The sequence below is a fragment of the Triticum urartu genome, chromosome 7, assembly GCF_003073215.2.
Source record: "Triticum urartu cultivar G1812 chromosome 7, Tu2.1, whole genome shotgun sequence".
NCBI lineage: Eukaryota > Viridiplantae > Streptophyta > Magnoliopsida > Poales > Poaceae > Triticum > Triticum urartu.
The window spans coordinates 318,402,668-318,413,978 of NC_053028.1; positions in this window are offsets into that span (position 1 = coordinate 318,402,668).

The following is an 11,311-nucleotide window of genomic DNA, read 5'->3' on the forward strand; positions in this document are numbered from 1 at the left end:
AACTTGTAAATATAGCAATTGTATTTGTTTCTCATGTATTTAGTAGAACCAAATTTGATTTATTTCTCACATGGTATACAATAACAGAATGCACCCACAACAATTGAACATCGCATTGCAGAATTGAACCAAACAATTAACTAAACACCACAACAAATGAACCAAATGTTAACTGAGCACAACATTGCATAATATAACATACTCATAATAGAAGATCAGACAGCTAACCAAACCAATCATGCTTGACAACTTGGAAAATTGCACCCTGAAGAATTGAACATCACATTTGTAGAATTGAACCAAACAGTTAACTGAACACCACATTGCACGACATATAGAAGCAGAAGATTGCATGGTAAAAGTAGATAGCACAATTCACTAGAATTTGTTAAGGAAAGGTAGTAGCTAGCAAACTGAACATGGGTCCTTATATTAAGCTAATAAGACAAGCTACTCCTCATTGTTGGAGATATCGATGACGATTTGCTCCTTAGACATGGAAGAGGGCGAGGCCTCCATATCATGGGTGCCCTCGTCTTAGTGGTGAGTTGCCTAATCCGCTCCGGGCACCAACCTCCTAGCTCTCGAGATGAGGTAAGCACGTGCACGCTGAGAAAACACCTCATAGTCTTCGTCGAAGGCACCGACGGTGGCCTCGAGAAAACGCCACGAACTGTCGTTTAAAGCAGCCAACCGCATCGCGGCGTCGGCGCGCGAGGCGTTGACGATGGACTCGACGGCGAGGTGCACCTCCGAGATCTGGGGGTCGACACGAATGGCAGCCATCGCGACCTCATCCGCGCGTGCGACCGTGATTTGCTTCTCTACTGCCAAATGCTCCTTGAGATCCTGGCTATACTGCGTGCACCATGGCTTAGGGCAACACTTATTTGGTGGAGGGGTTGGTGATTTGGGTGGAAGGTGTCGCTGAGGGAGTCCTGGATTAGGGGGTGAGGGAGTCCTGGATTAAGGGGTCCTCAGGCGTCCGGGCTATGTGACGTGGGCCGGACTGATGGGTCGTAAAGATACAAGACAGAAGACTTCCTCCCGTGTCCGGATGGGACTCTCCTCTGCATTGAAGGCAAGCTTGGCGTTCGGATATGAAGATTCCTTCCTCTGTAAACCGACTCTGTACAACCATAGGCCCCTCCGGTGTCTATATAAACCGGAGGGTTTAGTTTGTAGAGGCAATCACAATCATACATGCTAGACATCTAGGGTTTAGCCATTACAATCTCATGGTAGATCAACTCTTGTAATCCTCATATTCATCAGGATCAATCAAGCAGGAAGTAGGGTATTACCTCCATCAAGAGGGCCCGAACCTGGGTAAACATCGTGTCCGCCGTCTCCTGTTACCATCGACCTTAGACGCACAGTTCGGGACCCCCTACCCGAGATCCGCTGATTTTGACACCGACATTGGTGCTTTCATTGAGAGTTCCGCTGTGACGTCGATGACAAGGTTGATGGCGCGCCTTGTCATCAAGGACAGTATCACCTCCGGAGGAGCCCTGGCCTCAGGCCAAACCCTCTGGCTGGGTGGCTTTACCATGACCGCCCGTTCAGCCGACAAACCGATGATGACTTCTTAGGGCATCAAAAATCGTCTCCATGTTGACTCCGAAAACTCCATACGGATGGATCCGGCGCAGTTATCGTCTTTAAAAGAACTCCTGGATCGCATCACCGCCATGGGGGTTGCTACAGACTATGATCAGATTGGGCTTAAACCCGATCAGAGAGAAATCAAATCTCCGCCGATCACCCATGAGATAGCAGTCGTAGAGGAGCAAAACAACAACTTTTCCCTGTGTTGAGGACGATCTATGTTCGGATTTTCAAGCTCGAAGAGCCGAATACTTGTCTGCCTCCGAACCTAGAATCAGGTGTCGAGCCTGGAAAATCACTTAACATCCCGGAGCCCGAACTAATAAGCTCGAAAGTTTTTCAAACTCCGGACTCCAAATTGGGTCAGGGATCGGATTTAAAGCCACCCACCCACCACAAGCAACATTCGCCAAACAATTCCGGCCCTCTGGATATGTGCGACCTCATGTATGCACAACAGCAGTCTCAGGAAACAGTCCATCACTTTTGGGCCAGATTCCTCCTTGTCAAAGACAAGATTAAAGATTACCGCGACGAGGACACGATTTCAGTATTCTGCAATAATTGCATGGATGAAGGAATCCTCAACGCCATTAACCACCATCACGTATTACACTTTGCTGACTTGGCAACCATAGTACAGAAGTACCGCGCAATGGAAAGTGCCTGGAAAACTCAGATAGGTCGCTGGGAACCACCGGTCTCCACTCAACCCCTCTGGCAAGCAAAAAGGATGCACCCTCGCAAGGCACTCGACCCCATAGTGAAGAAAACTAAGCCCATTACGGGACACAGAACCGTTCTGGAGGGATGGCTCGATAGGCCATGCAAAATACACACGACACCGGATACCGTACCAACCCACAGCCTTAGAGCATGTTGGATACTCCGGCAAGTGGCCAAGAGCGGCGAGGATATCCTCACCAAAAACACCTCAGAGCAACACCCCCCGGAGGACGACGACCTCTGGGTATTGAAAGTCTTCAAGACTTTCTCTTCAAACAATCGGTGCAAGAGGGCACTCTGCGACCTCGCCGAAGTCTGCCAAGTCGCAACAATAAACCCCTGGAACGACACGGCCATAACTTTCAACGCTAGTGACGAACCAAAATTCTGGTCAGTCTGGGCACCAGCCGCCATGGTCCTCAATCCAATTGTGGATGGATTTTGGCTCACTAAAGTGCTAATGGACGGCGGCCGCGGACTAAACCTCATCTACGAGGACACACTCAATAAAATGGAAATAGACAGGAGCCGCATCGAGCAAAGTAATACGACCTTCCGAGGAATCATTCCCAGCCGGGAGGCGTGATGCGCGGGGAAAATTACACTCGACGTGGTATTTGGCACGCGGAGAACTATCAGTCCGAAGAGATAACCTTCCAAGTGGCCCCTTTCAACAGCGGATATCATGCCCTATTGGGGCGAGATGCATTCACACGCTTCCAAGCTATACCTCATTACGGGTATATGAAGCTCAAGATGCCCGGGCCCAATGGTATTATCACTCTCGCCAGTGATCCGGACATAGCCCTCCACGCCGAAAACAAAACTGCGTCTCTGGCCCTCGAGGCACTGTCCGAGGCCCTCGCGGCCGAAGAGCTAACCGCACTATGCTCCACGGTGGATAGGGACGACGTAATCCTTGATAAGTGGCCCAAATCCACCTCCTTCAAACCAGCAGATGAAATAGTTAAATTTGAAGTCCACCCGATGGACCCCAAGAATACAGCTTCCATCGGGGCACAACTGGACCCAACGGTTGACGCCGCATTACGAGCGTTCCTACGCGAGAACTGGGACATATTCACCTGGCACCCTTCTAATATGCTAGGAATCTCACACAGGTTGGCCGAACACAACCTCAATATATTAAAGGGATATAAGCCGGTCAAGCAAACACTGTGGCGCTTTTCCGAACCCAAACGACAAGCTATATGGGAGGAGCTAGCGAATTTAATCGAGGCCGGATTCATTAGAGAAATAAAACACCCGGACTGGCTAGCAAACCTGGTGATGGTGCCAAAGAAGGATAAATCCTGGCGCCTGTGCGTCGATTTCAAAGACCTCAACAAGACCTACCATAAGGATCCCTTCCCCCTCCCCCGCATCGACCAGATTATTAATGCTACTGCAGGACACGACTCACTGTGTTTCCTCGACGCATACTCTGGATACCATCAAATCAAAATGAAGGAGTCCGATCAAGCCGCAACGGTATTCATTACCCCATACGGGCCTTTCTGCTTCAACACTATGCCCTTCGGGCTTAAAAACGCCGGCGCCACTTACCAACGCATGATTCAAACATGCCTGGAGAAACAAATCGGCAAGACAATTGAGGCATATGTGGATGATGTCGTCATCAAGACTAGGCACATCGAGTCATTATAGATGACCTGCGTCTCACATTCGACAACCTCCGCACATATGACATCAAGCTTAATCCGGAAAAGTGTGTTATCGGTGTTCCCGATGGAAAACTGTTGGGCTTCATCGTTTCCAATAGAGGAATTGAGGCAAATCCGGCCAAAATCCGAGCTTTGTCACAATTGGCTACACCAACAGACCTTAAACAGATCCAAAAACTAGCTGGATGCGTGGCAGCGTTAAGCCGCTTTATCTCCAGACTAGGAGAAAAAGCATTGCCACTTTATCGCCTTCTCCAACGCACCGACCACTTCGAGTGGACGGATGCGGCAACGACCGGACTGGAAGAAATAAAGGCTCTTTTAGCGAGCAACCCAATCCTGGCCGCGCCGAACGTCGGCGAACCGATGTTATTATACATCTCTACAACACACCAGGTGGTGAGCGCGGTGCTCGTTGTTGAGCGAGAGGAGGACGGACACAAATTCCCACTTTAGAAACCGGTATACTAAGTATCCACTGTCCTCACACCATGAAAATCCCGGTACCCTCATTACCAAAAGATAGCATATGCGGTCTTCATGGCATGCCGAAAGCTACGACACTACTTCCAAGAGTGCTCAATCACAGTGGCTTCCGAAGTACCACTCAATGACATAATAAACAACCGCGATGCTACAGGCCAGATTGCCAAGTGGGCCATTGAGCTCCTGCCATTCGATATAACATACAAACCACACCGAGCCATTAAATCCCAAGTATTGGCCGACTTTGTCACTGAATGGATAGAGGCCGAACTCCCTAAAGAGTACGGTACATATTCCAACTGGGTCATGCACTTCGATGGCTCTAAAATGCTGGCCGGCTTAGGAGCGGGCGTCGTCTTAACGTCCCCCACTGGAGACACAGTCCAGTACATACTCCAAATATTATACACAGACTCCAACAATGCGGCCGAATACGAGGCCTTATTGCACGGTCTTCGGATGGCTGCCTCCATGGGCATACAATGCCTGGAGGTGTGCGGGGATTCAAATCTCGCAATATCCCAAATAAATGAAGACTTCGACACCAAAGATTCGAAGATGGCGGACTATCGTAACGCCATACTTAAAATATCAGCCCGGTTCGAGGGACTCGAGTTTCATCATGTGGCTCGAGAAACTAATCAAGCGGCGGATGTCCTTGCTCGCATGGGCGCCAAGTGTGACCCCGTCCTGCCTAACATCTTTCTGGACAGGATTTTCAAGCCATCCGTGGTGTGGCAGGGTGGGAGCAGCAACACAAGTATCTGATTATACCCCCATATTCCGAACACAATACTGATATCATCGGGAGCTCAGCCACCGAAATAACACCATCGGCCCATCCAATAATGGCAGTAATTGCCCCATGGACCGAACCATTCTTGGCCTACCTTAATAGGTGAGAGCTCCCTGAGGATCAGAATGAGGCTTGCTGCATTGTTCGGCGCTCGAAAGCCTACAAGGTCCATGACGAAGAGCTCTACAAGAAAAGCGCTACCGGTGTCCTTCAAAGATGTATCTCCGAAGAAGAGGGACAACAACTCCTAGCCGAAATCCATGCTGGTGTCGGCGGTCACCATGCCGCGGCTCGGGCCCTCGTAAGTAAAGCCTTCCGTACAGATTTCTTTTGGCCGACAGCCCGAGTAGATGCACATGACCTTGTCCAACGTTGTGTCGGATGCCAGCTTTTCGCCAACCAAAGCCGTATGCCGCCTATCGCCCTACAAACAATCCCCATTACTTGGCCTTTCGCGGTCTGGGGGCTTGATATGGTCGAACCCCTTAAAGGAGGAAGCCATAAGAAAAAAATATCTGCTGGTCATGGTAGATAAATTCACCAAGTGGATAGAGGCCAAACCAGTTAAAACGGCCGAAGCCAGAGCAGTGATAGACTTTATATCCGGTGTCGTGCACCGTTATGGTGTCCCACACAACATCATCACCGATAACGGCTCCAATTTCATAGCCGATGAAGTGAAAACCTGGTGTGCTAACCTGGGCATTAAGCTTGATTACGCCTCCGTCTATCACCCACAAACAAATGGTCAAGTCGAACAAGCTAATGGTCTTATCATGAGCGGCATTAAGCCTAGACTAGTGCGGTCTTTGAAAGAATCAGACAACCACTGGGTTGAGGAGCTCGACTCCGTACTTTGGGGGCTGCGGACCATGCCCAATCGCACTACCGGATACACACCATTCTTCATGGTGTACGAAGCAGAGGCTGTTTTGCCCTACGACATCATTCATGACTCACCCCGAGTGCGCATGTATGAAGAGAGAGAGAGAGAGTCCGATCTTGATCAGCAGGACAGTCTAGATGCCCTTGAGGAGGAGCGCGACGTTGCAAAAGCCCGTTCTGCATTCTATGAACAACAGGCTCGCAGATACCAAAGCAGAGAAGTGCGGGCCAAGACTTATAATGTTGGTGAGTTCATCCTACGCTTGCCAGAAAAGAAAAAAGACAAACTCAAGCCCAAGTGGGAGAGTCCCTTGATCATAGTTGAAGTTCTCACTGGAGGAGCGTACCGCTTGCGTGATGCATCGGACAATCTCTTAGAGCCGAACCCGTGGAATGCTGCCAGACTCCGAAGATTCTACGCCTAGAGCCGTACTCTTTGTTCGTCTTCTTCTCCCTTTATTTCCGTTTTCTCTCTCTTTAATTTTTTGTCCAGCTCTATAGCTCTTGTGCGGCTAAACCGCACACCTATGACGTACACATCCTTAAATGTATACGCTCACAATACCTAGGGGCTTCTTTTACAGAAGCTTATTATTATTTTCTGAGCATCAAGCTCACCACATATGTGTCCTTTCCTCATATGTACCTTTTCTTTGCCATTATATGCGCCGTTATGACTCATGTTTTTGCCAAGCTGGGTTGCCTGGCTCTAGTGCTTATTCCCTACATTCCTGTTTGTTCAGCTAGGGCATAAAGGGAGCACCTCTGCGATTGTTATAGCCGGGTCATCCGGACTTGTACCTCCGACTGGGTGAAGCCGAAAGCTAGCGTTCTTAAGGGAATATTAGATCGGCGGACTAAAGATGTTACCCTAATTACACTATGAACCCCCAGATATTACGTATACTATGATTCTTCAATCACAGTTTAGGCATGCATGCTAACACATGTTCACCCAGGGAAAGGAACCCTTAACGGAACTATTCTCCCTGGAAGACGTTTCTTACAATCAACAAGTAATATAACATAACTAGTCGGATACAACTTGTCTGTTCAAGCAACTATGACCCCTACGCCTGGTTTCCACGCATACCCCGGTCTATATTGGCGCTGCGGTATTCAGAAACACTCCGCACCTTCGGGTCCGGAGGTCGAAGCGAAAAGGTCTGCCATGACAATCGTTTTACAAATCCGGCTAGGGACAAATTTGTCAATTAAAGTACATAGTCACTTGGACTCAAAAACTTCTTCCTCTATGCCGTCTAATAGGCTGTCTAACTTACAATACTATTGGGAAAACTTGGCGGCTATCTTTACTTGGTCATATACCAAACTAACTGGAATTTCTTGTCCATCTGACCCCCGAGGTCCGACCCGGGTCATATGATTGGGATCAAGCTTGGTGTACCGTGTTTTTACCATGGCCCAGGCCTCTCGCGCACCTTCTCGGTAGGCTGATATCTTCCATAGTCGAAAGCGCCGCTAAGCTCCCTGGAATAGCTTCACAAGCTCCTCCATACTTCCTGGAGGGGAGGCGGATGGCCACAAAGCCTTGGCAACACTACACATTGCTTGCCGAGCTCACTCGTGCAGTTGGGACAACTCTTGCAGTAGATTGCCTTGAGATCCAGACATTTACTCTTTGGGACGACCAGTCAGCATACCTGCAGACATAAATCTGTCAGCTCAGTTTTTCGCTAAATTACACGGAGGTAAGTTCAAAAGCATACTGAATATGCCGCCTCGTAGCCTCCTATTTTCCTTTACGACGTCAGCTAGTTGGGCTCATACATCTTTTAGATTTTCGCCCAGCAGGGTGTTGGAATCCTGCAGCTTGTTCTTATCATCCTTAACTCGTGTCAGCACACGGTCGCCTACGGCCAGTCGCCTGTCGGCCTCTTGTTTACCCGCGTGCACGACTTTCAGTTCCTCTTTCAGTTGATTTGCTGATCCTGTCATCGAAAACGCAACAGTATTCACATTACTGGTACATGATTATACTTTTTCTGGATGGAGGGGAATATTAACAGGCGGTGCCTCCTTGGACTTCTCCAGTTCGGCGGTAACAACAGCTAGCTGAGTCCGGCACTTTTCCAGCTCATGAGATAGCATGCTGTTCTTCTCTATGAGTACCTGATTATACAATGATCCTTAAATCAGTTGTTTCAACTGTTTCAAGTCTCAGGGGCTACTGGTACATGATTACCAGATCTGTACAATGCGTACTTACCCGCATATCTTTCAAATGCTGGTCAGTGGCTCTGGAAAGCCCGTCCCGAGCAGCTCGGATGTATGCATCAGCCGAGCTGAAGGCATTGAACGCCTCTTTAGTAAAATCAGGGTCGCGAAGAGCGGCCCTCCAGCACCGATGATTCATGGCGCTCTCCACTTCAGAGTTCGTGACGGATACATTATCCGAATCCTCTAAAGGAGGACAATCCGACGTCGCTCCCGTGTCAGCCCCCGCCCTAGAGGCAGGGTCTGGAACCTGATTGGTGGAGGTGCGACCAGCAGGATCCCCGGACATAGTCCAGCGGACACTCTTCCTGATAAAACATAGCAGACAATGTCACGGTTCGATGTGACTGCTAGGGGGCATATTTAAAGCCATACCCCTTTGATGAAGGCTCGGCCGTGTTGTCATTTGCCTTCCTCTTCGATGACCCACCCGGCGTAGGTGTCGCTCTCTTATGAGACGCCTCTGGTGCGGTGTGACGCGCCGAGCGCCTCCCCTTTGGAGCACAAGACAGTGCGGTGGGTGAGGCATAATGAGGAAGCTCTTTCAGAGGAGATGTCTCCTGGTTATCTACATGTGAGGCAGGAAGGAGGCCATGATAATCGACCATGATGGGCACTTCTGTGCCGTCATAGCTCGCCTGGTAGAAGACTCTCTCTTTGAGTTCTACAAATATGTCCGGATCCTCTTCAAATCCGGGATCGAGGTCCCGGTTATGGTCCTCCGGCTGTGGAGCAGGACTATAAATCTCCGCGATAGCCTTCCGCCATTCCTATTAAGAATGGACGGGTAAATGTCAATTAAACATGACTCGGGGAAAGGATTGAGTAAGGAGGTGAGATTAAAACTCACCCAACTAGGGGGATTGTACATGGAGAATCCCTCTCGGCGCTTAAGATGAGTAAACTCCTCTTTCTCCCCTTTATACAGATCGGCCAATATTGTGGCCAGGGCAGCAGGGGTGTCCGGACCCTTCCGTCCGCAGCGGGAGGCATCATCTTCCCCATTGTAGTGCCACATGGGGAGCCCTCTGAATTGGAGTGGCTGAACACCTCACATTATGGAAGTTGCCATTACCTCGATTATTGATAATCCGGACTGGGCAAGTGTCCTTATCCTGCCCATTAACTTTTGAACTTCTGCGCTGTCTTCCTCATCGAGGCTCCGAGGACGCCAGCTGTGGCGTTTCCTCAACGGAGTGCTGGAAAATTCGGGAAGGCCCATTCGGACTGGGTCGGGGAGAGCGACATCTTCAATATGAAACCACTTCCAGGACCACTCTTAGTATGCCTTCTTTGGCGTACCAGACAAGTATCCGGTCCCAGCTACGCACCATATCTTGGCGTCGCCCACCTCGAATATGGATCCATTTTGGGTATGAGGGACGAGGCAGAAAAGTTTCCTCCATAAATCAAAGTGGGCCTTGCAGCCCAGGAATAGCTCGCAAAGAGTGACGAAACCCGCGATATGTAGGATGGAGGCTGGAGTGAGGTTGTGCAATTGGAGGCCGTAGTACTCCAGTAGACCTCGGAGGAAAGGGTGGATTGGAAACCCAACGCCTCTTATTAAGAAGGATATGAAGCAAACTCGCTCCCCTCTAGTTGGATTAGGGAAATTTTCCGCCAGGGCTTCACTTGTAAAGGAGGTTAATCTTGCCCGAACGGGGACTAGATCCGCGGGGGGAAGGAATCCCTGCGTTTGAAGCTTACACAACTGGTCATGGGATACCAGACATTTCTCCCAATCGCCTTTTTCGGAGCCATGGGGGCGGGAGGAAGAACAGGGAACGCTAGCCATGTTGGAATGGTTTCTCCTAGCAAGCTCCAAGGATTTTCCGCCTGGTGTGAGATGGCATATGAGATCCAATCCACTTAAATATACGCCTTTCTTACATGGCTAATACATCTCTGTCGTATCTACTTTTCCAAACACTTTTGCCCTTGTTTGGACTCTAACTTGCATGATTTGAATGGAACTAACCCGGACTAACGTTGTTTTCAGCAAAATTGCCATGGTGTTAGTTTTGTGTAGAAATAAAAGTTCTCGGAATGACCTGAAAATCAACGGAGATCATTTTTGGAATATATAAAAAATACTGGAAGAAGAATCCATGTCAGGGGGCCCACACCCTGTCCACGAGGGTAGGGGGCGCGCCTACCCCCTAGCACGCCCCCTGCCTCGTGGGCCCCCTGACGCTCCACCGACCTCAACTCCAACTCCATATATTCGTTTTCGGGGAGAAAAAAATCAGAGAGAAGGATTCGTCGCGTTTTATGATACGGAGCCGCCGCCAAGCCCTAAACTCTCTCGGGAGGGCTGATCTGGTGTCCGTTCGGGGCTCCGGAGAGGGGAATCCATTGCCATCGTCATCATAAACCTTCCTCCATCACCAATTTCATGATGCTCACTGCCGTGCGTGAGTAATTCCATCGTAGGCTTGCTGGATAGTGATGGGTTGGATGAGATTTATCATGTAATCGAGTTAGTTTTGTTAGGGTTTGATCCCTAGTATCCACTATGTTTTGAGATTGATGTTGCTATGACTTTGCTATGCTTAATGCTTGTCATTAGGGCCCGAGTGCCATGATTTCAGATCTGAACCTATTATGTTTTCATGAATATATGTGAGTTCTTGATCCTATCTTGCAAGTCTATAGTCACCTACTATGTGTTATGATCCGGCAACCCCGAAGTGACAATAATCGGGACCACTCCCGGTGATGACCGTAGTTTGAGGAGTTCATGTATTCACTATGTGTTAATGCTTTGGTCCGGTACTCTATTAAAAGCAGGCCTTAATATCCCTTAGTTTCCAATAGGACCTCGCTGCCACGGGAGGGTAGGATAAAAGATGTCATGCAAGTTCTTTTCCATAAGCACGTATGA